The sequence below is a fragment of the Festucalex cinctus genome, chromosome 14 (assembly GCF_051991245.1).
Source record: "Festucalex cinctus isolate MCC-2025b chromosome 14, RoL_Fcin_1.0, whole genome shotgun sequence".
NCBI lineage: Eukaryota > Metazoa > Chordata > Actinopteri > Syngnathiformes > Syngnathidae > Festucalex > Festucalex cinctus.
This window is the reverse complement of record NC_135424.1, coordinates 9,094,007-9,121,824: the sequence shown is the minus strand read 5'-3', so window position 1 is coordinate 9,121,824 and position 27,818 is coordinate 9,094,007. Positions and strand designations below refer to the sequence as shown.

The 27,818-nt window shown below is 39.3% G+C and overlaps 2 long non-coding RNA genes across 5 annotated transcripts in view; both read right to left on the bottom strand.

Moving 5' to 3' along the window:
• The window catches only part of LOC144000942 (uncharacterized), a 305,500-nt gene that overhangs the window by 48,247 nt on the left and 229,435 nt on the right, over positions 1–27,818 (bottom strand). The window lies entirely within an intron of this gene.
• LOC144001644 (uncharacterized) lies at positions 5,507–10,021 on the bottom strand. 4 transcript variants are annotated; one of them, XR_013278535.1, is made up of 6 exons: positions 8,091–10,021; positions 7,947–8,017; positions 7,781–7,832; positions 7,596–7,665; positions 6,990–7,169; positions 5,507–5,808 (listed from the first exon to the last, which is right to left on the bottom strand). It is a non-coding gene; the product is annotated as an uncharacterized LOC144001644 (long non-coding RNA). The 4 variants fall into 4 exon arrangements; XR_013278534.1 differs by having other exon boundaries at positions 7,596–7,832; positions 8,091–8,168; positions 8,294–10,021; XR_013278536.1 differs by having other exon boundaries at positions 7,596–7,832; positions 8,091–8,435; positions 8,835–10,021.

Below are 27,818 nucleotides of genomic sequence, written 5' to 3'. Positions count from 1 at the left end.
TGAGAGTTAAATGAGCTACGTCAACAACAACAACAACACTTAAAGAGGTCCCGAAAGGCAAAAAAAAGGTGATCTCTTTTTATTATGTCGTCGCTGGTGTGAAGAAAAACAAATAAATCCCACCTCAGATGTCTCATGTTAGAAAAAGTAAGCGACAGAAGGTGAGGAAGAAGAAGGATGACAAAAAGAGGAACGCTAATTGTTCTGCTGTCTGACTGCAAAGAAGCGATAGAGGAATGAGTGTCCCTGGTCTTTACGCATACGCACTCACTCACACGTACACAAACACACATATGGCATCATACATCAAGGTTAATGCGTTCCTAACAGAACATCATTTGGTCGGCGTACGGCAGGTTGCGCACTTTAATGTTTTAATAAAGCAGCGGCGAATAGAGTCTTTCAATTTAGCCACCGCTGTGACGGAATCATCTGTTTTATGGCTGAAACTTAATCTAGCTCCAAATTGCTTTGTTACAACCTTCAGTGCGTTTACACACCAACACACACGCCCTCACACCATTGCACAAACACACACGCGCCTTCTATGCATGTGCTTCCCATCCAGGCTCCACAGCAGTGCTGGGAATTAACTAAGTACAGTGGTGCCTTGAGATGTGAGTGATCTGACTTAGTAGCTTTCGAGATACGAGCCGTCATCCAGATGATATTTTTTGTTTTTTTTTGCTTTGACTTAGAAACAAAAATTTGAGATGCAAGCACGAGCAGTTAACTCACTTTACAACAAGGAGTAATTTGGCAGATCGTGAACAGGTCTTCAAAAAAAGAGGTTTAAAGCTGTTTGTCCTCTCAAAGCCTGCTAGCTTAATGCTATTACTAAATGGGAAATGCTGATCATGAATAGCATCTATGCAGAGGTGTGGAATGCTTCTCTCAACTGATGTTTGAACACAAACAGTGCAGTCACAGGCATATATTCAATATTTTCTGAAAAAACAACTACAATAAACGGCTGTCATTTACAGTAGTTGTGAAAGTCTTCTTTGTTTGTGTCTGCATTACACTGCCCCCAGTGGCCAAGTTATGCACATCGTAAGGAATTAATTAAAATGATGCACAAACTCTTGACCACAGACCTTTTTCTTTTTTACATCACGTTATCATTGTGTTTTTATAAGGAACATATCGTGAGTACTATTTTCCATTTTTATTATTTTTAATACAAAAAGGATTTTACTGGCATTTCCATTCATTTTAATTGAGAGAAGGATGATTTAAGATAGAAGTGTTGTATTGACTAATTTCACCATTAAAAAAAAAAAATAAAATAAAAAATATCTGTACTTTTGCTGAAGTACAGAGTGGGAGTACTTTTGCCACCTCTGCCTAAAACAGCGCAAAACCCGCATGCAGCGTGAGATATGAAAGCTTGGCATATTCCGGGGCGTATTCCTCGCTCAAAGCCGCCGAGCTCCCGCTGCGCTAACACAGCTGACAACATGCGATGACTTGAAAAAGAAGATTCCCGGCCTCTTTTCCCATCACTCTTGTGCTTTCTTTGGACTTCCCCCTCGTCATCCTCCGCTCGCATCATCATCAAAATGCAGCATATTTCTCGGACAGCTTCCTGCTGTTTCTTTCCCCCCGTCAATATTTCTTCGTGATCACCTCTTTTGGATTCCTTGTTTTTCCCACTTTAATGCATTCCTTGTCTCCTCTGCCTGACCCACGCCTTCCCGCTCAAGACCACGCCTCCCCCCCTTCTTGGTGCAGTCATTTTCAACCTCTAAGTCATCTTCCTCACTCGGGGTTCACTCGGCACCCGCTAAGAGGGCGATTGTGTCCAAAGGTGTAAAAACCTAATCAACTTTTACTGACCTTTTCTCCCTTGGGTGTGAAATATGCTCTTGTCAAATCTATACTGTCCTGGTCCCTATATAGAGAAGGTCTATGAACACTATATGAACAAACGTATTGGGAGAAAAAAAGCACTTAACTCATTGACTGCCATTGACGGAAAAAGACGTCAAATAATGCATTTTTGCTGGGCTGGCAGTGAATGTTTTAAACACAATGTGCCAATATATTTTGTGATTATATTGCAGCAGCCTTTTTTCCCTTTTTCTTTTTTTAAGGCAAATTTTGCTTCAAAATCCGTCAATTTTGGTTACATCTCATCTTAACTCATTGACTGCCATTGACGGAAAAAGACGTCAAATAATGCATTTTTGCTGGACTGGCAGTGAATGTGTTAAAAGACCAAATATAGTGAATACCTATATAGAGATTTGTTTCTAAATATATTGTGCGTGTTGGAAGATGTTACCATGACTTAGAATAATGTAGCGCTCAATTGTAGAGATACTGTATATGTACGTAGGCGTTAAACTGTTTTCACAATTTCAATTTTCCTGATTTTTTGGCGTGAGTCACCCCTTCACCGCTATATAAGAAATGAGTGTCTTTGTTCTCCTGAGTTATCAAATCAAATCAAATTTTATTTATATAGCACCTTTCATACATTCAAATGCAACTCAAAGTGTTGAACAAATAAAACATCCATAATACACCAATAAAAAGAAAAAGACATCCCTCCCCCCATATCCCCATGATCATGCTCACAGACACATGCAAACCACAACATGGCGAGGCACAGAAGAACCCTGTGAGGAAATCAAGTGTGGAGTTCATCCACACTGAGAGGGATGATTGCCAACCACCACAGGGAGGAATGCCACCCCAGAGACCGCCGGCCCACAGTGGCCGCGGCCCGTTAGCCAGCTTTGCATACAATGCAAAAATGCATCTTCTCATTGACATGGCATTTTTAGAGTGTCTCGTTGTCAGCCAGGAGTACCCGCATGTCATGGAGAGAAGGGTGAAAGAGAAAGGTGGGGCAATTAAAAATAAATTAAGAAATAAATAAATTAATAACTTGACACACAGGGTGTGGACCAGGGCTCTGCATGGATGTTACTTTTAGAGTGCCTCGTTGTCAGCCATGAGTACCCACACATCACGGAGAAGAAGGGCAAAAGAGCTAGGTGGGAGCAAATTAAATTTGTAAAAAGTCTGACTTGACACACATTGCGGAGACCAGACCTTAACAGGGATGTGGCCACTTAAGAGTGCCTCGTCGGCCATGAGGCATGTGCAGTGTTTGACTGCATAAAGGTTACAGCGAAACTGCAATATGGTTTGCCTCCTAAATGTAACAAAATGTATATATATTTGGACCCATTCACTAATGCAATATTTCACTCACAAAAAGCCGACTGGAATAATTTCAACACAAAATAATTTTTGTTCTTGAAAAGGCCATATTTTGGCACTAAAACATAATTATAGATTTGTGCTTAAACAGGTAGATTTCCCCCCGCAAATGCAACACTTTTCTATTAAAACAATATTTGATGATGAGAGAACAAGAAAAGATTATGCATATTAAGTATGTTCCATCTGAAGCTGGGCAGTGTTTCGTAACAAACAGGAGGAGGTTTTACCGTGAGTTTTAATTAAGAGAAAGCAGGAAAGAAGGCAGCTGGCACACGAGTAGAACATCCAAGTCGTTTGGCCCTCGGGTTCAAAGAGTATGAGAAAGTCTCAACTTGCTGCCAAATGTGACTGCAAAACTGACGAGTGCTTAATGTGCCCTGCAATTAGTGTTAAGCTGCATCATTTCAGCTATTTAGATGGGTGATATGACTGAGAGCGAGATGAATGTGTGTATGTGTGTGTGCTGGCAATGGAAGTGCATATAAAGTCAGAGAGAATCGTCAGGATAGCGTTTGCGTCACGGCCATCAATACAAATAATTTGACTGCATGTGCTGGCTCTTGAAGAGCCATGTATTGTTTATTTTTGTTTCTGTGGTTACAGAGCTGCTTTATTTCCTGTTACTTCCTGTTAAGCGTTGTGTCAAGAAGTTACGGTGCGCAAACAGACTGCAGCTCCGTGTCCTCAAGTACCGAGCCAAGCACAACCTGTAGCCTATGTGTGTTTATGGAAAATGTTTTGTGTGAAATGTGAAGTCATTATATATTAGAGGGGTTGTTAAATGTTAATCGTTTGTATCAAAGAGTTGCTAGAAAGTACCTTTATTTATGATTAGCACTGAGGTAGCGCGAGATAACGAGTGCGTTAGCTAGCTAACGTTAGCATGCTAGGTTAGTGTATTGTTTACCTTTTAGCAAACAAGTGGGGCACAACCTTTTATTATATTTTATTTCATAACAGCATGTACGTGTTTTTGTTGTGTTGTTAGTTTCACACCTTCTTGAGTCATCTCCACGGCGAATACAGTTGCAAGATTTTTATCTATCTGTCAAGCGACAGAGGGGACGTAGCAAGGACAGAATAGTACGTATAGTATACGTATAGTAGTACATAAATTAGGAGAAAAGCGTGCTATAGTGATTTAGTTAAGATTAGTATTAGTAAGGTTAGGGTACGTAAGGGTCAACGGTGGTTAAGGTTAGGGGTAGTATGGGTGTTAGTTAGGCAATGGTGGGGTTGAGGTTAGAGAGGTTTGTAATACTTTATTTATAAATAGGTTGGGTTTATGGAATTGAGGTTAGTTTCAGAGTTCAGGATCAGGTTTGGAATACTATTTCACAAGTGGACATTGTGTGTCCAGACACGAGGACGCACAGTGTGGTTACTTCCCAGATAGCAAAATGTGGTTGAATCAACGTTGAAATATAGTTCGGCTTAAGTGTTGAATCTACGTTGAGATCTAAAGTTTAAATTATACAGAAAGCGCAAGGTTGATAAAATGTTGAGTCAACGTTTGCTTTCCAACCATATATCACTCAATATCAATGTCGTTTCAACCATAATCTAAATGAGAATCTACATGCATCTTTGGTTGATTTTACATTGAATTCTAACGTTTAAATTAAACAGAAAGCGCAGGGTTGATAAAATGTTGAGTCAACGTTTGCTTTTCAACCATAAATCACACAATATCAATGTCGTTTCAACCATCATCTAAATCAGAATCTACATGTATCTTTGGTTGATTTTACATTGAATTCTAACATTTAAATTATACAGAAAGTGCAAGGTTGATAAAATGTTGAGTCAACGTTTGCTTTGTAACCATATATCACACAATATCAATGTCGTTTCAACTATCATCTAAATCAGAACCTACATGCATTTTTATAGTGAATTAATGTGAGGAATAAATGTTTTAAGTTAATCATCATTTACATTGGAATTTACATCTAAATGTACATTATTATTATTACTATTATCATGCACATTAATATAGAACTACTTTTTTAAACTAACAAAAAATATTGGGTTAGTCCACTAGAAAAAAAAAAGTTACCGTATGTTTTTCACCTAGTGTTTCTGCAGATGTCTTACAACTTACTTGGATGTATTATTAGCTTGTTGTTTTCCTTAACCATACTTCCCCATATGTATGAAAATCTTAGGACAGAAAATATGTTTAATATTCAAACATTTATTAGAAATCAAAACACAGTACTTTGTAACTGAATTCTGGGGAGAATGGAGGCAAAGAAAATAACACCCGTTTGGTTTCTGCCTCAAATAATGTTTGTTTTTATTGTATTATTCTTTTTCTTGACAAAGGAATGAAATAAACATGAAATGAACTGTAGGAACATCAGTGTATAAAGCGGTAACCATTTCACTTTGACTGTACGTCAGTCCATAAAAAGACACACTAAATTTGACTTGCGTTCGCAGTTGCGTCCAAGGCACTAGCATTGCTTGGGATGCCACCGTTACGCTAATGAGCAAAACGCAGCCAATGCTTGACAGTAACACCAAAGTCCTGCTGAGTCAGTGTACGGTCAAGCTGTCGAGCAGCAACTGAAAGACAAGATTACAAAAGAGAAGAGAGTTAGTATCCAATACAATTTATTGTTTTAGAAAAAAAGCTGTTCTGTTGTTACAGTAACTATCAGTAAGTATTAAGTACCACTTTTTGTTGAATTTGACAATGTTGGTAAATACATGCGATGTCAATATAAAAACCACTGTAGATTTATTTTAGTTAATTAGGACAATTACAGAATGTTGAATGTGCAATGTAACTAGCTACTAGCATGAAAGTGTGTCGTGTATAGTTAGGTACATTGTTTATTTTATTTTCTATTTTTACGACGACTTAAAGAGGGTAATGGTCAGAGGCCATTGTTCAAATTAATAGCACAAAAGGAAAATGAAGTCTGGTTATTTGGAACGTCGTTAACTCGCTGTCTAGCTGGTGAAATTTAGAAGCTTCGGAGCGAGGACAGCATAAAGATGAAAAGGTAAGGGGAGTAGCGGTGAAGAAAAAAAAAAATACTGATTTTTACTGAGCTAAAGAAAATAATGTTGACATAATTTATTAGAAATGATTGACTTGTTTTGATAGCCACTGCTGTTGCAGGCAAACCTTGTGTTCCAATAAAATATTTTGCAAATATATCGAGTTGCGTATGCCTAAGCCAGGTCATGCTGCACCTCCACAAATAATGGTGCGACTAAATCCTGTGCTGTGCGAGCAACCAAAAATGTTACTCGCACCAGTGCTAGTAGTGGAAAAGTTAGTGTAGAGCCCTGGCCTGATGGAGTCCATCTTGACTGCAATATATTAATGAAAAGACAAAGATACATATACTAATTGCTGTTTTTGTGAAGTATCAATGATGGGGTTGTTTTTTTTTCATTGATTTCGGAATTGACCATTCTCTAATTAATAGATAAATAATGTCTATGTGGAGCCGCACTTTTAAAATGTGTCTTTTCTTAGTGTTTTTTTTTAAAAGCTTTTTCTGGGAATTTTCAGTCATTCAAAAATATTTTTGGACAATTCAAAACAATTTTTCAGTTATACAAAAATGTTTTCGGAGAGTCAAACCCTTATTACGAGGTTTCGGGTATTGGAAGGATTCTGACTCCATACCCCAGGTGGAGTGATTTTACACAACAAAAGAAAGCAGCTCAGAACATTCTGCTCAAAAACAACTCTGTGTTGTAATAAGTAGTTTACATAGGCGATAACTCACCAAACATACAGTCTTGCATCACTGTCTCCTTGAATGCCTTCTTGCCAATGCAACACTTGTCTTGCTTCCCTGCCCAGTTGTATTCATTTAACAGCCCAGGGCATTTGTCATCACAGTTGCCATCATCCGTCTGATTAGGTTGTCCGAATTGGTGCCTTCAACGACAGCCAGGTGATTAATCTATGAGAGACGACATTATTATTATTATTAATTTAATTTTTGCACTCAACTTTTGTTGATAGAATTCTCCCGATGCCTGAAGATTTTACTTTGAAGTAAATTACATAACCTTTACTAAATTTTGCAATATTCATATACATCACCCCCTCTCCACCCCCCAGATGACTAATTAAATAACTAAATGACTAAAACTGAAAATAAAAATAATACATTTGTATTTCATTTTTGAATTGTATATTTTTCATCCGTTTTTACTTTCACTTTTAGTAATTTACTTATTTATTTAGTCATTTATTTATTTAGGCATTTATTTATTTTGAATTTTGGCAGTTTTGGTCCTCCATAATTATGCCTTACAAATTGAAAAAAAAAAAAAAAAAAAAAAGTGTGCTAAGATTTATGATGATTTGGTTCTACAACAGTGACCTTTGAAAAACTACGAATACAGTATTTCCCTTTCTTCCGGTTGGTCCCCAAGCACCGCAAAAAGGGTTGCCTGAAACAAACAGAAGACCCTGTTCAACATTTTTTTTTCACAATGTGATTGTGTTCTTTCATAATCATAGTAGTTATTATTACTCACAAGTTAAATTAACAATGGGTCTAGGTACCTGTTGTAGAGCTGTAATTGTGTTTGTAGTCTTGAAAAAGTGAGTTGTGCACCTAAACAATATCAACAACACAGCATGTAAGTTTCAAACTTACTGTACAAGTCAGCAATGTGTTACCGCAATAATATCATCACAATCATGTAGTACAGTGCGCAGAATCATTTACCTGTCTTACGCTACTCCTCAGAATGGATTTTGTGGACAGAACATTTTGAAGAAACACTCAGAGCCTGAAACCTGAGCACAACCGATATTCTATTAATTATTATGTTATCTTATATTATGAATTCTGAAAACATACCAACATTACCTTAAAAAAATTTGCACTTTGCCCTCTTCCTCCTTATAGGTAAGACAGACCTCTGCATGTTCTCCTTCCCCATTAAACCTGTGCCAAGTTATATTCTCTGTCACTAATTTCAACATTTGGATGTGGTGAAAGGTAGTTCACCTAAGCTTTCTTCAGATTCTTAGAAATGAATATTTTGAGTGTTTGTTCACTTGTTTACTTACCAAAGAGGTTCACCAAGCTCTGGCCAAGGTACAACATGCAGTCTTAGTTTGAATAAGTAGTAAATTACTAATTAGCCATCTGGTTTCGAAGACGCTGGCACCACCTGTACGCCATGTGACTCGTCAAAACAGCACAAGTTACCTGTACATCAACAGACAACAAATGATATTAAAAGCAACAAAGTACAACATTTACACCTTTGTTTTATTACAGTGTGAAAAAAATGTGTTCATTATAGGCTCAATAATTAGTAATTACTAAAAAATACTTTTACTTCCCTCAACAAATAAATATCCTGAAGCATGATTCGACTAGATTTCGTGATGAATTAAGTTATATACAGAAGTTAAACAAATTACAGATAAACCTTACATTACTATACAAGTGGACTTAATTTACTTTAAAAACTAAACCTAAAAGAAAACGCTATTCAATGTTCTATCTTCAACTGTTAAACCAGCCTGTTAAAAACGACTGAAAAAAAGATACATTCTTCATGTAAACGCTCCTGTAGCGCTTCAGTGCCGTTCGTTAGCTTACTAGCATATCAGCAACATAGCACACAGATAGGCTTGTAGTAACTCTCATTGTTAAGAGGCCGTCGGAATTAGCAACTTAGCTTCAACGTTTAGGATCATTCGAAACAATTTCTTCACTAAAACCACCTCTAAAGACCAATATGCTTAGCGACCCAACTGACAATGGACATGGTGATACATATTTGTTTTATTTAATGTAACTTTTACCGACCTGAAACACAGAACGTCGACGTTTGGATTCCCGCTCTTAGCACGGCTGTCGGCAATTTGAAATTCTTCTTCTTCTACGCTGTGTATGACTGTGTGTGTCAGTCTGGTTAGTAGCATGTCCCGCCATCTAGTGGCGTACTGTGGAACAGCGATCCAATAACGTTAGAAAGTACAGTAGATATTTAAATCAACTCGATGAAATTAAAATTGTATGAGATATATAATAGATTTTTAAAACATAACCTGGGAAATGTGTGTAACGCATAAGTCATTCCTCTTTTGTATTTTTTTAATATAATATTATGCACACAATGTACATATCACACAGCACTATAAAAAATACATAATTCAAGCTCTGCATATTTTACAATACAAGCTGAATATTATCCCAGAACAATGTAATATTTGGTGCTAGTGATAATTTGGTACCTTTTTATATGATTATACTCGCAGAGTTGCGTCTCAATAAAATAGCTTCATTACAATATTGCCCCCTAAAAGCTTTACCTCTGAATCAGATTTCCACTAAATGTAAATAATTATCTCTTTCATATGAATATTCATAGTTGTTTTTATTTTAGAATTGTTAGACTTAAAGTTTATGCGTTGCAGGTTGAAACAAAACTGGTCAGATAAAATGAGATTTTCTCTGATCAGCCAGTGAGTGCACCTAACTAAATATTATGGCATTGAAACTATTAACGGGAAAATTTAGATAACCACACACGCACGCACGCACACACCAATGTCTGTGAAGTCAATTCAGTAGTTGTGTCAATATGAAGCCATAAAATATCAAATGTAAAACATAGGAAAATTAAATACTTACCCTTGAATCGCTACAAAGAAATGGTGAACGCACGTTCGAAGAACTTCTCTCTGGAAGCTTCATGAAAGTTCGTTCACAGAATTCACACACAAACTTTGATTGTTTGACCAGAAACATATTGAAATGTCTGTGTGATGATGTATTAAAATTCTTCTTAACATATGTTATGCAAATAAGTATGTGTAAAAAAAAATGTGTGTAGAAAAAATAAATAAATCTGAAACTGCATTTAAGAGTGGGACAAGACTGGCTATACATATGTGGCCCAGAGTTGTAAATTGATAGCTGGGCCAGATGCGTCACACAGCAACTGGCCCACATCCTGTTTGCCAGAGTTAAGCCAGTGCCACCTTTGCTGCTCCTGGGCCATGTTCGGCCCACATGCCTTATGCCAGTGTCGACTGAATGCCACCTGTGCCGGACTTATGCCGGATGTGGGCACATATTTTTGATGACTGGGCTGAAATGCACAAACTAGAAACTCTAACGTGTACAGTTTATTTGGTGGAAATGCCAGGTGTTTCGAGTACATTCAAATAATTTACAAGTTTTGCAAATACAGTGTTCCCTCGTTTTCCGCTGGGGTTAGGTACCAAAAAATACCCGCAATAAATGAAATCCGCAAAGTAGTTAGCTTTATGTTTTATATTTATTATAAATGTTTAAAGACTCTAACACCCCCCACCCACCAACCTGTCCCCAAAATACTTCCCCTCCCCCTCTCCTAGTCAATTTCTCAGCTGAAGGGAAAAAAAAACGAGAAGGGCAAACATAGATTCAACGTTAATTAAACATTGACCTTTCAAACGTTTTAATTCAACCAAAATACAACGTTGATTCAATGTTATCTTTTAAACACAAACTTCAATGTTAACATAATGCTGTTGAATCAATGTTGATTGACCAATCAATCTTCAACCGTAACCAAAAATCATCCATTTTAACCCTAATTCAACGTTGAATAAACATCTTTTGCTATCTGGGTTTTGACTGACAAACATGAATGTGCAACATAATCATGCAGCTGCGTCATCCAGTGCGTCTTCCTCTGTGCGTTTGCGGTGCAGACGGGGAACTTGTTGTGGAGTAGTGCTGAATAATAGAAGCTGCCGGGAACACGACGTGTCTTTGAGGCATCGTCTGAGGAGGGGTGGGGGGTTGGGGGGATGGGGGGCGGTAGCAGCATCGGGGGACGCTGGCGGCCGGTGAGTCAACAAACCAACATGAATGCTGCAGTCTACGATTCTAAAGAGGCAGCGAAACCTTTGAGAAAACACGACGACAGCAGAGGTGGTAAACGTCTGTGCCAGTGTGCCATCTGTTCCTGCAGGCGTGAAGATTCATCATGTGGGCAGCAGGGGGTGCTCATCCTAGATGAAGCACGAGGGAAATTGTGCAACAGTTTGGCGGCCAGGAAAAAAACACAACAAATTCCTGCTTCCATTTTGACTCAATACAAGACAAATGATTCCACAATTGTTTACTGTGGCAACTCTTCTTTAATGGTGCTTTCACTTCACTCTCACTTGGTCTGCACCACTTGTTACCTTAACCTCAGATGGATACATTCGATGTCCTTTTAAAGTTATGCCAGAGTTTCACCTTTCTTTATACTGGATGAGAATGTTGGCAAGAAAAATAAATACCAATTGAAATCGCCTCAAGTGGCTTGAAAAAGTGTCCGCAGGCTTGTCTAAATCAATCTTTTCAATCCCTCCCGCTGAAAGCAACACACTGCTCTTTTCCCAACACTCAACAACTTACAATTATATGTAATTTAGTACACTTTCGCCTCATAGCTAGCAATAAACCAGAATGTTTGGAAAAGCTCAAATGCATGTAGTAGCTGACTAGTCTCATTATCCGTTTTGCTGCTAATACAGAAAACCATATTCGGATGTCATACTCCACTGCAGTGTGATTTGATTTACACTCATAACAATAAGAATGTCATGTACGACAGAGGGGTATATTCACTAAGAATGCACTGCGTCCGGTAATAGCGCGAAATATTGCACCACAACTGCACCTGCAGTCTGCGCCCAGTTACCCACCTATTCACTAAGGATATTGCTCTAATCATATACCGGCGCAAACACGCCCACAAACTTTGCACCTAATTTACCACACATGGCAATGGATTTGCGCCAAGAACAACGCCATTAAGCTGTACAGAGCAGAGAGGACGACAACGTCATCCTTAATTCATAAAGTACAAATTATTGGTGCGGTCATTTAAAAAAAAATATATTTTCGGAGGTTGGCGTGGGCGTACAGTATGCATCTGGCACGTAAAAATGATCGTAAAATGCCTCCCCGCCATTGCCGATCAGCCCGGGTTACGTGATGTGTCCAAAACCAACATTGGGAAATGTCCCCTTCCCTCTCTCTCTCTCCTCTCTGCGTGAACAGCCAGAGAGTGACGGTGCACCGTGCAATGCACTGCTGTCATGATCCCAGGATCGAGGTTGCGTCAGGTTAATAGATGCGTTCCAAAAACGTTATTTGCGTCACGCAAACTCTGTGTGGCTCTTTGCGCTGGTGAATTAGACGCACCCGGATTGCTCCATTTTTACCGGTTAGCGCTGTGCAAAGGCGACGCAAACCTTTGTGAATAGGCCCTAGAGTTGTCTCTTTTGCGGAGAGGTGGCCAGCTGTAGGTTAAACTAAACATATTATTAAATACATGTGACGTCAATTTCTGTCTGTTTTTGTCAAAAAATAAAGTTTGAAAACAAACTTTTCCAACAGATGAAATGCAAACAAATTTCTTTCAATTGTACTCAACCAGCGCAGATTACACCTGAGAGTTCAGCGAATCTTTGCATACAACACATTCAATCACTGCTTTTGATAATGATTCACATTATGTCTCCAGACATAGAGAATGTATTTTTACCCTTATTTGACAGTAAGGAATGTTAAAATGATCCCTGGAAAAGATGATTTTGCTGTGGGAAAAATATAGCTCTGAACGGAAAAGTTCAATCTTTTATGGATATGCAAATGTGCCTTTTGTGGATATCTAAATATTTTCCCTCCTTGCATATTCAGATGTCCTTGGACTGACCCAAGAACGTTACATTTATGTTGGCCCTCCGCCTTCAAATTCCTCTTTTTTTATTTTTTCTTGCTCACTGTGTTTTCTCTGGAGCGCCTCCCTGTGGGATGTCACGCTGACGACAGCTACCGGCTGTCCGGGAGAGGGGGGGATTTAAAAAGCCACAGCTGACTTCCATTAGAGAAAAAAAATGAAACCTGAGATAATCCTACATTGGCAGGTTGCCTTTTTTTTTTTTTTTTTTTTTTAACACACCATACGAGGCCCCTGCGAGATTGACACCACAGACAAATCAGCGTCTGTCGTGTACCGCCTGCGTGGATCCATTCTAAATCCAGGTGAGTCACCGTACTGCACATACTGAGTTCTTGTTAAAGCACTTGCGAAAAAGGCAGCGGGAACAATAGTTAAAAGCTAGGATGGAGTGCGGCAGAAAAGCTGCAGAGTGATGTATGAAATGGGAAATGCAAGCTCACTGCAACAGCGAGCGCATCATTGCACGGTGACAATTGAGCTCATGGCCAGGTAGTGGATGTTGGCCAAATCTCTTCAAGAAGAGGAAAACCATGATGAACTGTTTTTAATATCAAAATTAAAAACAATAGTGCATGTATCAAACCTTTTTCTCTCTCACTCATCGAAATCACTACCAAAACATGATGCTCACCATATTTTTCTTTGGTTTTAGAGCAGGGGTGTCAAACTCATGTTAGCTCAGGGGCCGCATAGAGGAAAATATATTACCAAGTGAGCCGCATCGGTAAAATAACGGTATTTAAAACAGATTGCCGTCATTATATATATATATATATATATATATATATATATATATATATATATATATATATATATATATATATATATATTTCTTCCAAAAAAATGAGTTAGGCTAGCTATTATTTTAAGAGCACGGTGATTTGTAATATTAAAAGAATACAATATATTACAGAAAAATGCAGAAATTATCAAGGAAAAAAAAAAGATGATTCTGAAAATAAAGTGGAATTTTCCTCTCATAAAAAGTGTCATGCTTTTTAATCTTTAACAAAAGACGACTTGAACTCCGAGTGACCGCTGATGAAGATGGAGGTGCGTCCACATGCTGAGTGACGGCCGCTGTCAGCTCGACACCAGCCTGCCGTTAGCGGGTTTCACTTTACGGCGGGGATACAGGAAAAAGGGGGCGGAGCGGCTGTCTCAGAATGCGGAGATTGGCGTATAAAAAGACCCCGAGAGAGATCGAGCTGGAGAAAGGCGGGAGGACGAGGAGGCAGGACAATGAGGCTTTTGATGAGGCCTTTCTCGGGAGCATATGTGGGTCACGACATGAATAAACACACTTTGACGAGTCCCAATTGATGATTTACACGCGTTGTGTTGTTTGTGTTGCGCATGCACACACCGACACACACACACACACACACACACAAAGACAGTGGCTGCTTGTCTTGCATTCCTTGTTTATGCTTCTCCATTTCACTCATTTATGGACGTGACCCATTCAGGCCACCTCCGTAAATCAGACAACTTGCTCGCTTACTCACTTTTATCGCCTTTTTTTCCCCCCGCAGAGTTTTTTTTATTCCAGCGCCTTAACAAGCTTTATAGGGGTGGAACCACATATGGAACACACCGTGGCAGCATAATATAAATCACAATTTTTACTATATTTGATTACATTAAGGCTCAAAATATTTCAATACCACACACAATGTACAGTTTTTTACCATTTCAGAGTTGAAGTGATTCATATTTCATTTGTCTTATTAGACCTGAAATGACAGCTTTCGCACAAAATGGCCGACTTCCTGTCTCTTTTGGGGCATGGCTTCTTTAGACTTTTTTTTTTTTTGTAGATTTACCCATGCTAGAAATGTCTGTCGGATTTCACGATGCAGAGGCTGATATTAAAAAAATAAAAAAAAATAATCTATAAGGTTAGTTCACCTTTGAAGGACTTCTTCAAATAACTCTAAAATGGTCACTTTGAACCAAAATGGCGGACTTTTTTTTCGCGACTTTTCAGGCATAGCTGTGTGATACTTATGTGTCTACTCATGATAGACATATTATTTAGTTGTGCTAAATCTTCGGGGGCTGAATTTTTAGAATATTCAGAGCTGTGAAAGTACCCTATAAATGACCTTATAATGGCCGCTTCAAACCAAAACGGTGGACATCTTTTCTGCTATTGCTTCTTGATACTTGTTTGTGGGTCTACTTTTGATAGACCTGCCTGCTCGATCTCATGTCCTATGGCACAAATTTCCAAAAGGGTGATTCTTTTGGCTTCAGAATATCAAGTGAAAGAAAGCAATTGCCTGTCGGTGTCCCAATACTTTAGTCTAGGCAGAGCTATCAACCTGTTGTGCTCCACCAGCGGCACTATTGTATCTGTGGCTCAGCAGATGTTTTCACAAGATGAAATAAGCCATTACGGGGGGAGTGCACTATTCCCAGTCAACAAGGAGTCAACAAGCAGGCTGCACACACACACAATAAAAGATGCTGGGCTGAAAAATAAGCTAAAATGGTTGCTTCCAACCAAAATGGCAAACTTGTCTAGACTAGTGTCTTTTCAGGCAAGGCTTCTTAATTTTTTGAAGGGGTGTATATCGTAGATAATAATACAATACAAAATATCATGCTACTCAGGGAAACTGCTTTTAGGGGCTGTTTTACTCAAATTACTGTGCTACAAGATTGTTGATGAATAAGCCCTGGAAATGACCAAAATGAGTCTAAATTGGACCTTTCGAACTAAAATGTCAGACTTGCTGTGTGTTTTCAAGCATGGCTTCTCGAGACTGTTTTTGTGGGCCTTATTTCATTTTATTAGGTAAACCTGGCTGGCTTAGGGGCTGAAATGACTCATATGACTGCATCAAACCAAATCACCAAAATGGCAGACCTGTTTTGTTTTTTGGAATGGCTTTTTTTTTTTTTTGTGGGACTACTCATGATAGACATGTCCACACATTTCCATTTTATGAGGTATAGCTGTCTGGTTTAGGGGCTGACCTATCGAAGTATTCTGGTAGGAAAAGGCCACATTGACATTTATATGAGTGCATCTATACCAAAATGGCAGACCTCTTGTGTTTTTCTTAGGCATGACTCATTGAGACATTTTTGTGTTTTCGCTTATGATAGACGTGCATACCAAATTTTACATTGCAACGTAAAATTGGTTGCTGGAATTGAATTTTCAAAATATTCTGACCTTTGAAGAATTCTTGCAAAGTTATCATAAAATGGTAGATTCAAACCAAAATGGCAGACTTCCAGTGTATTTTAAGGTATTAGTTTTTGAAACTTTTTTTTTTTTTTTTTTTTTTTTTCTTTTTTTGTGGGTCTATGTTGATATGTGAAACTGGTTGAGGGCTGGATATTCCAAACAGGTGATTTATTTAGTAAATAGTAAATAGACTGCTTTTCACCAAAGACATGAAACAAAACAACTTCAAGACCTTGTTGCCTTTAGGTGTCTTAATACTTTTGTCATGGCTCAACAGATGTTTTCACAAGATGAAATAACCCATTAAAGACGAGCACGCTACTCCCAGTCAACAAAGAGGCGGCAAAACCCAATTCCCAAGCTGACATCTGCGCATTCGACCTGCAGGCTGCACATACACACAACACAACAGCAAAAAGACCCTCAACTGAAAAATGAGCTGCGCTCTGTTCGCTTTCTCATAATTTCCATCCAAATGCAAAGATCAGTTTCATCGCATAATCACCACTCGCACACCACAGAGTCACTTTCGACAGATCAGTCACTGCGCCGTCAGATTATGAGAAGATGAATATTGTAAAACGGTCCCGCGGCCATTTCGCCGGCGCCGACATGCGACGGCTCAGCCGCCTCGCCGGGGCCGTATTGTTTGATGGCTTTCATTACTTGCGCATGTTGTTTTCTCAGCCTTCTTTACATGGTTAACTTATGAGCTCATTTCCCACGACGGGCGGCGGCACTACATCATCCAGCGTGCGGCGGCGTGGTCCAACGACCATCGGTCACGTTAACGCTCGCGCCGACGTGATTCGGCGGACATTTTTGCTGTTGCGTCGTTACGACCGGCAACCGTTCAATTTTGCAGCATTTGCGGACGTCCTTGCTTTGCCGCTGGTGAAAAATGGTTCCCGCTGTGACGTTAATAGATGACAATATGATTGGAAGCATTCCGGCTTGTCTAGAGGTTGTTTTAACCGAATAGGACATGCCGGACTTTACGAGGACAGACCTCATAGCAGAAAAAAAACTTGTTGCTGGCTTCAACAGTCGGGACAGTTGTGAACTGTTGATTGTTTTTTTTGTTTTGTTTTGTGTGGCGAGCAAAATCTGAGTACAAACTTCACAACGTGTCCACAATCAGGTATCTTCCGTTTTCCATTTGTGCACGTAATTTGCCAAATTAAAGTATTTTTTTTTCCTCACCCATGTGTGCTAAAAAAGTGAGTACTGAGTAAAGCTGAATAGTGTTCATTGCATGAAACTATGAAATCATTGAAAAAAACATGAGTGAGGCGCACGTGTAGTTGATTTGGAAGCAGTGCGAGTGTAGCACATGTACAATATGTACTCCAGGGTGTTAAAATTATTTCAAAGCTGCAGACCTCTGTCCATGAAAAGATGGAGAAGCTGAAAGTGAGGAAAGAATAATGAAAAATACACTAAAAGGTAGAATAAGTTTAGTTTTGAAGCATTTCAGGATAAAAGTAATTGTTTTTTATGATTTTTTTTAAATTACTGTATGCTTTCATAAATTACGTGTGTTGAGGCGATCAACATGCATGTCATTTTTTTTTTTTTTTTTTTGCCGCTCAGCAAACTACACTAATTCGTTGGGAGACATATATGTAACCTCCAAAAGACGTGTCGGGATCCTGTACTTTTTTCCATCCATCCATTTTCTGACCAGCTCGCTCCTCACAAGGGTCGCAGGGGGTGCTGCAGCCTATCCCATCCGGCTATGGGCAGTAGGCGGGGTACATCTTGAACTGGTTGCCAGCCAATTGCAGGGCACACAGAGACATACACAGGGACAATTCGGAGTGCCCAATTAACCTGCCATGCATGTCTTTGGAATGTGAGAGGAGACCAAAGTACCTGGAGAAGATCCACGCGGGCACGGGGAGAACATGCAAACTCCACCCAGGAAGGCCGGAGCCTGGACTCGAACCCGAGTCCTCCATGTACTTTTAGTTCAATACATTATTCAAGATAGTAAACATCTGGTTTACTGTAGGGCCACTTGTTGCTAGGCAAAAATTCATAAGGCACAATCATTATTGCCCCATCGTAATCCAATTAATTCAGTCTTGTTAGATTCAAAGGGGAAATTGGTTCATAATTAAAAACAGGCAGTTGAAATAGCATATGCCCAGTTGCTGGTTTGATTGACAAACAAGGCTGACAAGGGGCAACATAAATTATGTTGAGTTTATTCATAGAATTATTGCAATTTAATATCTACTCCATATTTATTCACCCATCTGTCTAGTTTGCATGGTTGGAATTTGGTTGCAACTGGGCAAAATCTCCAGGAAACTTGCATCAAGGGTGAATTTTTAATCAGAATAAATAATAAATGTTTTTGTTTTTCTTAAAAAGCAAAATATTTAGCCGTTGTCCCATTTTCACCGATAAACACATAATTGGTTAGACATGTCTATCATAACAAGATGCACGGAAAAGGCCCAAGGACTCATGTCCAAAAATAAGGAAGCTGACCAACGTAGCACTTTTGATGCAAATTTCAGGACGTGTACTTTGGCACACTGTATTGCATAAAGAAAACCAACTCAACTCAATATGAGCGAGCTCTTGGGAACGGAGGCAAGGCAAAACTCCCTCTATAAGGAAGACCCTTTGATCAGAATCAAGGACGGAGAGACATAGTAGATGAACAGAAGGTAGATGAAGAGAACAGAGTGGAAGGATTGAGCAATTTAAGGGAGGGATTAGACAACAACACGCAGAACAACGTGTACCAACACAATTACTAGAAAATTTAATCTTTAACACAAATTTGGAATGTGGGAGGAAGCTGGTGTCAGGCTTCAAACCTCCAACCAGAACTGTAAGGCAGATGTGCTAAACACCAAACCACAGTGCTAAACTCCTACCAGGGAATTATCTTAAATGAGCCCCAGCAGAGGCAGGTATCCCAGACAGATGGTCAATGATAAATTGTGAAGTTTTATGCCTCGGCCATCTAATGTAGGCAGAGCACGGCTTCAAAAGTTTGATGATCATTTGGAGGATTCACCATGAAAAAGAGGGTTCATCGTTCATCACCACTCGCAGCTTTAATTTATTTTCTTTCTATTCTGCAGCTGTCTGCACACGACACCCGAATGCGCTGCACCAATTTGTCCAAATAATCGTAGTTCCGAGCTGTTATTTCTCTCTGTACAGGAAATGTTCACCATTTGCTTATGTTGACATGGCAAATGGCTTAAAACCCTGCGAACGAGCTGATGTTTGGCTGAGGGGGGAACTCAAATCCTTCCCCACCGCCCAAAAACAATCTTTCTAATTCCAGGATGTCCAACTTGGCCGCCTGCTCGTATTTTCCTCATAAAACATGGAAAACGACCACATGAGTCTTTCATTCTCTGCCAAAGTCTCCGTTTTCTCTCACTGGCCTCCCTGCAGCATCTCAGAAAACCCAACAGGCTCTTCGTTTATTTTTTCCCGATGTAATAAATCAAACAATGTTGCTTTTTTTTTTTTTTTTTTTTTTTTTTTTTTTTTTTTTTTTTTTTTTTTTTTTTTTTTTTTTTTTTTTTTTGCTAATGTTGCTAATATCTGAGTCACTTCTGCCTCTTTAGTCAACAGCAGACTCCTGGAGGAGAAGGAGAGGAGAGATTGACAACATTAATTTGAATCCCTTTGTGAGCGTGAAGTCACATTATTCAATGACAAATGAATATGTTAATAGGTTCTTTCAGGCATGAGAGCAATGAGAGAACCATCTGCACATTTTACGCTTCCATTAATAAAATCACACACACAAAAACAATGGTCAAATTATATATAGAAGCCTTCAGGTGTAATTGTGGAGAAATATTACAGTGATTATATCAGTAACAATTCATGTGTCTTTTGGGAATTTAATGAAAGATCATTTCTGGCCATTTCTGGGCGTATCCGTCAACAGCAAACTTTTCCTATCAGGAAATTTGGAAAATTTAGCCCGTGAAGCCAGTTTTACTTATCAACATTAACTTTGGTAGGCATGTCTATCAAGAGTAGACGTACTCAAAAGTCTCAAGAAGCCATGCCTGAAAATACACAGAAAGTTGACCCTTTTGGATTGAAGTCACCATTTTCGGGTTATTTCCAGAGGTCCTTCAGAATATTTTGAAAATTCAGCCCCTAAAGCAGGTTTGATTCAGCAACATGACATTTGCTTGGCATATCTAGCGTGGCCACAAAAAGTTTTAAGAAGCCATGCCTGGAAGATACTGGAAGTCGGCCATTTTAGAATCAATCTGGCCATTTCCAGGGGTCCTTTTAGGATGAACTTTTCTTATTAGAATATTTTGAAAATTCAGCAACTAAAGCCAGTTTGACCTAAAAAAAAAAAATAAAAAAAAAAAATAAAAAATTAAAAATTAAAAAAAAAATAAAAAAAATAAAAAAAAATAGGAGTAAGCATGTTTAACAGTAGATGCACAAGATGTGGCTTATAACTGCTAACCCACTATAAATAGCATCATTTTATCTATAAAAAGTGTATACCTCTTCAGAATTTTCTGTCCTTATTCACATTAAAGATAAAATCGAAATATAGATCAACATACAACAAAGAATAACTTTATTAGCATGTTTTTTTTTAATCAGTACAGAAAAGATTTGAAGTTTGCTTGATATTAAGAAAACACATACATAAGAGCGCCACTGCCACCTAATGTAGTGGATGTGCAATTAAACTTTATTCTTGTACGTCAAAAACAAAATAAAAAAAACATTTGAAATGCTGTCGAATGTTGCATAGGCGAAAAGTTAGCAAGCAATGTTTCTCACTAGATTATCAAATAGACTATCCATTGTGTGAAAAATAGATATGTCTACTAGAAACCTATTAAACCTATTAATATTAGTCATATTAATAATAGCGAACGACTGAACGAATTCTAACACAGCCCATCATTTGTCCACTATTCAATATGCATTTGGGGATACAGTAAAGGCACTATATACAGTAGAGGATGGCCTACAGTATAATCACAACTGAGCAGCACCACTTAATGGCCATCTCATTATAAAAAGCACTCTAGAGTTGATAAGGATCGATTCTGAACACAGTCCAGGATTTTTTCTTTTGGTACCCAAAACGTCTGCTGGCCAAGGATCGGTTACAGACATACTGATGTAAACGCTTAATAAGGAGCAGTAAACGACATCCGAGGAGTAAAAGAACACTTTGACCACACGGCCCATATCAGATGTTGGTCACGTGACCTGTGGAGCTGTCTGTCCTCTTATCGCGGACGGCGGCTCCCGGCGGACCAGACGCGCGGTACCTTAAAGAGGTTGTCTCCGAGGGCCTGCCAAGTCTTTTGATGTGCTGGCCGGTGGTGCTTTGATGCCAGCTTATCGGCAAGAGCAAGGCTCCTCTTGTCCTATTCTCCCCACTCGTCGTACTGTAACGCCTCCTTCTCCTCTCTCAGTTTCATCCCCTTCCTGGCATCGACTCCTGTTCTCATCATATCCATCCTCTCCCTTAGCCTTCCTATGCCCCCCATTCTCCATTCGCCAATCCCTGAGCTCCCTTTTGTCGAAATGAAAGGCAAAAGTGTACAAATGAGTCAGTTTTCTTCCAAATATGTATTTTTATATAATACAGAGCAATTATACACTATTGTGTATGAATAAACAACACCACAGGTATGATTGCTATACTGTACTTTACAGTATGCCCTGATTGTGCCCTATGTAATTTGGTTAACAACACAGTTTTTGTTTGTGTAACTTAAATAATGACTAGAAAATTTCAGCGGAATTTTTGAGTGGGACTGCTGACTCATGCAAGGTGGAAAGCCACAATGGGGACCTGGGGGGTGCCTCATGTTTTGGCCAATATGGCCATCTCATTTGGGAAGCCTACAGGCAAGAATCTGGGGTATACCTAATGTTTTGACAAACATGGCCGCCATATTGGGGGCACCTGCAGGCAAATATCCTGGGTGTGCCTAATGTTTTGGCCAATATGTCCATCTCCTTTGGAAAACCTACAGAAAAGAATCTGGGGTGTACCTAATTTTTTGTCCAACATGGGTGCCATATTGGAAGCACCTGCAGACAAGAATCCAGGGTGTGCCTAATGTTTTGGCAAACATGGCCGCCATATTGGGAGCACCGACAGGCAAGAATCCTGGGTGTGCCTAATGTTTTGGCCAATATGGCCATCTCCTTTGGAAAACCTACAGAAAAGAATCTGGGGTGTAACTAACGTTTTGTCAAACATGGCCACCCCGTTTGTTTTAATTTAACAGCAATTTCACTCATACAAAAATAATACAGAATTCTTAAATGGTTAAATGAAGTTGAGGATTTTGTACAGTGTGGCATGATCTCACAATGAACAGTTTCTCGCTTCACCGTGGCAGTAATGTGTTAACGAGTCACCGCTAAATATGCCTTATAGATCCTCACACTTACTCATTTGTGCCATTTCTTCCCACTGCCCGACTAACATGTCAACAGGAAAAAGGCAGAGTACAACACGTTCCCTTTCGTGTCTTGACGTGATGTTCTCCAGCCCTTTAAATGGGTTCTCTCGCCTGCTTTAATGGCTTGCAGTTTAAGCACTTCGGGGGTCGTGGGGAGAAAAATTGAAGAACATAAAAAATCTGAGCATAATCAAGGGTGACATTTGTAAACATTCTATTAGTGGAATGAGGCACGGATTGGTTGAATGCAACACTGGTTTTCATAAGATTAATATAGACCCACCAGCCCCAACATTCCACTTCAACAAACAGTAAAGATCTGCTTTTACAAGGATATCAATAATAAAGGTCTTTTTTTTCTTCCAAATTATTATTAATATTCTGTAAAGACCAACTGTGAAATTAAGTATGGCCAATTATGTAAACACACAAGGAATTTGACTTCACACTCACAACCCGTCCAAACAGAACAGGAATCCTGGCGGTCAAGCTAATATTAGCTAACTAGTAACTACTGACTCTCCCGAGTTGAACATCCATCCATCCATCCATTTTTTTGACCGCTTATTCCTCACAAGGGTCGCGGGGGGTGCTGGCGCCTATCTCAGCTGGCTCTGGGCAGTAGGCGGGGGACACCCTGGACTGGTTGCCAGCCAATCGCAGGGCACACAGAGACGAACAACCATCCGCACTCACAAGCACACCTAGGGACAATTCGGCACACCCAATTAACCCGCCATGCATGTCTTTGGAATGTGGGAGGAGACCGGAGTACCTGGAGAAGACCCACGCGGGCACGGGGAGAACATGCAAACTCCACCCAGGAAGGCCGGAGCCTGGACTCGAACCCGAGTCCTCAGAACTGGGAGGCGGACGTGCTTACCACTAGTCCAGTTGAACAGGCCAATGAATTTACTACAAATGTATTTACTGGACAGAGTGGGTCAAAATTTAATGTGGTCTGGCTGTCATCACACCCTGTGGGAGCCTGGGAAAGTTTTGACTGTGCCATTCCAGATTGACACTCTGCGTTCAGCAACTTTTTACTTTAACTTCACTAATTGAGCCATGATGTTTCTGATAATGATACAAGTTGTATCAAACTTTGTGGTATGTACTGTAGTACAGCATCAGTTATTTCTTCTTCAAACAAGAGCGCACAAGTGAGGACTGCTCCAGTTGTTCATCTGACGGAATTCTGTAACTGGAGCTGGCGAGGAAGTTTTAAATTTACAAATACTTTTTCAAAGATTTGCTTTTCGTGTCGGTACCGAGGTTTATTTTTATTTTTAATTTTTTTTTAATTTTTTTTTTTTTTTCTCCTCAGGGGAAGGTGCCTCAATTCTAGAGACAAAACGGTTTCTAATTCACACAGATTCCCATTAAAGTTATTGGCAAGGATCCTTGTTACAGATACAGTTCGACAACTGGAGGAAAAGTTATCTAATTCCGACAACTGACTGATTTTGCATCTCGCATTTTTCCAACACTCAAAGCTCTCGATGTCAAGTGAAATGCACATAACACTAAAACAGAATGCCGTTGAAAAGCATTGCAGCACCAAACCAACATTCACATTGCAGCTGTCACATGAAAAATACATCTTGGAGAATCAAGGCAGGAAACGAGGTTAGCACGCTATTTTTAGACCGGCAACCGCACGTTTGTAATCGCCAAAAGACGCCTTTGCATGATTGGCGGTGTGAAACATAGATGGCGAGGTGACAGCGCTTACGCAACATTTCGCGCAGTATAGCCGCGCTAAACGCCATTTAGAGACAAACAGTAGCACCTGTGGCCTAATTAGACGAGACACGACCAATCGTTCGCCGAGTGCGAGGAAAGCAGGTTTATCGGAGAAGACAGCTGTACGTCAGTCCGCAGGGATTTCTGAAGCTCCGCGTGAGGCTCGTTAAAGCTTGAAAGGCTTTTTCAACTTCTCCGATTTTCAAATGATTCCATCGTGACGGGACTTCTTAAAAATAGTCAAACAAATTAAATAACAATCAAACATTAACGGCTTGATTATACACTCTTGTGGCATGAAACATTTTATCTTCCTGGTCATTTGTGGCATCCCTCGGGGCTCTATTCTTGGACCTATTTTATTTTAGCAATTAAGATTATTTATTTATTTATTTATTTATTTATTTACTCTAGCATTGTCAGGGGCTGTCCAATCACGTGCAAAGTTCTAGGAAAGCACAGTGATTGGGGAAGACAATTTGGAGACCTACGATGGATTTCAAATGTCAATATCATAATGTTGTCTTAAAAATACTAGGAAAGAAATAAGTCAAAATGTAATCTTTTGATGGATAGATTTGAATACCCTTCGGTGCTGAAATTTTTCATCATCTTACCACAATCTGATCATACATAAACAATCACTAGCCTAAAGCTCAGAGAGCTCAACAACTTGACATTTTCACAAGCTATAATTGATAAATGTGTCACATGTTAAGATTAATTTCAATCAGAAAAATATTAAACCATTATATGCATCAATGCATTGAACACTTTTTGGACACAATTATTTGTGGTGTCCCACAGGGCTCCATTTTCAGACCACTCAGATTTATTTGGCCACTTCTCATTCTTAGGCTGTTTTTAAGACTGAGACATCTTGGACCACGATATTGGGCACATCAAAATTGTATACATGAGTTGTATCAAGAATGGAGTTAAATTTTAGTTTACCTGCATCCATTTATGGTTGACTTCACAATCCTTATGTGCTATTATTGTAACACTAGAGAACTGGGAATCATTTGCTCATTTTAAGCGTGTGACAATGATTTTGATTTTGGAGTTGAACTGCTGACATCTGGGCAGAGAACACATTTGATTTGGATGGTCAATTCACAAATGACAATAATTCACAAGTTTAGTGATCAGAATTGAGTCTCATAGTCATACTGACATTTGGCTTTGTGTTGCTTCAATAGCCAAAACACACAAACACACACACGCACACGCACGCACAGTCCTCCAGCCAGCCTCTAGTCACGGATTTATGAAGCAATAAAAGCTCATATCTTGAAAAGGTCTCACACACACACACACATACACACACACGCACAAATATAACGGCGCCAAGTGGAGGGCTTTGCATATCCTCCTCCTCCAACACAACACACCAGAGACAGATGTTCAGTGTGATTATTACATCTGTTTCTGTATGGCATACAAATCAAAACGGAAAACAAAAAGTCTCCGTCGCAGTGATGACACGTTTACCCCAGTGGCACAATGTGGTGCATGTATGTGTACGGAGTAAGTTAAAATAGACCAAGACTTTTGGAACTCAAAGTAGGTTTCCATTAACACATTCACTGCCAGTCCAGCAAAAAAAATGACATGGCAGTGAATGAGTTAAGAGCCCCAGGTCAGGTGATGATTTGGAATTGTCAACCCTAACCCCATCTTGGCAACCTGTAATCCTCCTGCATTGAAACAACAATTTGAAATTGAAAACCAGGTTTGAAATCCTACAATGAAAACCTAATTTGAAACCCAACCATGGTCCAAAACCATAAATTGCAACCCCAAACCTTGCGTGAAAACCCAAATTGGAAACACTACCTCTGTCTTGGTTTGACCTTCATTTAAAACCCATACCCAAGCTTGAAACCCTTATCCGAAACCCTACTTTGCAACCCTAAGTTGGCATTTATACTTTTTTTTTTTTTGCATCTCTTTTCTCAATAGGCAGCCATTAAAGGACAATCAAATTATAAGTGCTCGCTTGGCAGAGGAAATAAAACAATAATGACTTTAATCTCACTCAAGCTGGAGAGCAATGTCTGCATTAATGTGAGTTTTTTATTGAGTCCACTTCTTTTGGCACTCACTTCTTTATAATAATGCAAACTGAATGAATGCCAGTGATACACACACAAAAAAAAAATGTTCACTGACATTTGCTTTTAAAATGAGATTGTGCATGTTTCAATGGAAGTTATTACAAAAGTAAAAAGGCAATTCTGTACATTATGTGTTATTCAGGATTCACAACCAGTAAGTCATTTCTTCTGCTTTCCACATACCCACAACCTAAACACTGTCTTGAAGACCTATAGACTTAAAACCCTAATTTGAATCCAGGCTATCTTTAATCCCCAATCATGATTCAAAACTCAAACCTTCATTTGAAAATATTTGATCTGAGCTTGAAACCTTACTCTCAAGCCCCAACTGTTGTTTGAAACACCTACCCTATAGTTAAAAATCCAAACCTTACCCTTGGCTCAAAACCATCATTTGAAAGCCTATCCCTGACTTGAAGCATTATTTCAACCCCCAACCCATGCTTGAAACCCTACTTTGAGAACCAAGTCCAAGCTTGAAACACTAGTTTGATGCACTAAGCCTGTCTTGAAACCCTACTATCAATCCCCAACTCTCTTTTGAATCACTAATTTGAAACCTTAACCTTGGCTCAAATGACTGCAATCAAGCACCAACCCTGGCTTGAAACCCTAACTCTAGATTGATTTTTTTTAACCCAAACCAATGCTTGAAACCCCAATTTAAAGCCTTAACCTTGTTTTGAAACCATAATGTGACTCCCTTCACTCGGTTTGAAACCCTACCTTGAAACCTTAACAATGGCTTGAAAGCCGAATTTAAAACCCAGAATTGATGCTTAAACACACACTTTAAATCCCAAACCTTGCAAAAAACCTAAAACCTGACTTGAAACTCTAATTTGAAACTAACGCCAGCTTGAATTAGATTTTTTCTTTTAATAGCAAGAAAAGCAGAATGAACATCAGTGTCACAAAAGTGCTTTTTTTTTTTTTTTTTTTTTTTTTACAGCAAATTTGAGAAGCATTGTATTGATAACAATGGAGGCACTTTGAGTATTACCTTTAAAGACCAAATAGTAGGTTGTGTTGATGTTCTCATCATCAAGCAATCAGTCTTCCATTCCCCAATAAGCGCTCTCCCCTTATCCATTGTGTCACTCTCCGTACGCGCTAAACATTTACAAAGCCGCACACAAGATCCTTGTTTCCTTCTCCCCCTCAAAAACGACCTTCAAAAATGGGCCCTTTTTGTGGGGCTGTCACGGGCTCGTCTCACCCGGGTTTCGTCAGCGGCTGACACTGAGAGACTGAAGCAGAGAGGAGGATTGTTATGCCGTGTCACCCACGCTTCGCCGGCCTTTTTGAACCAGTCGCACGCCACTGACT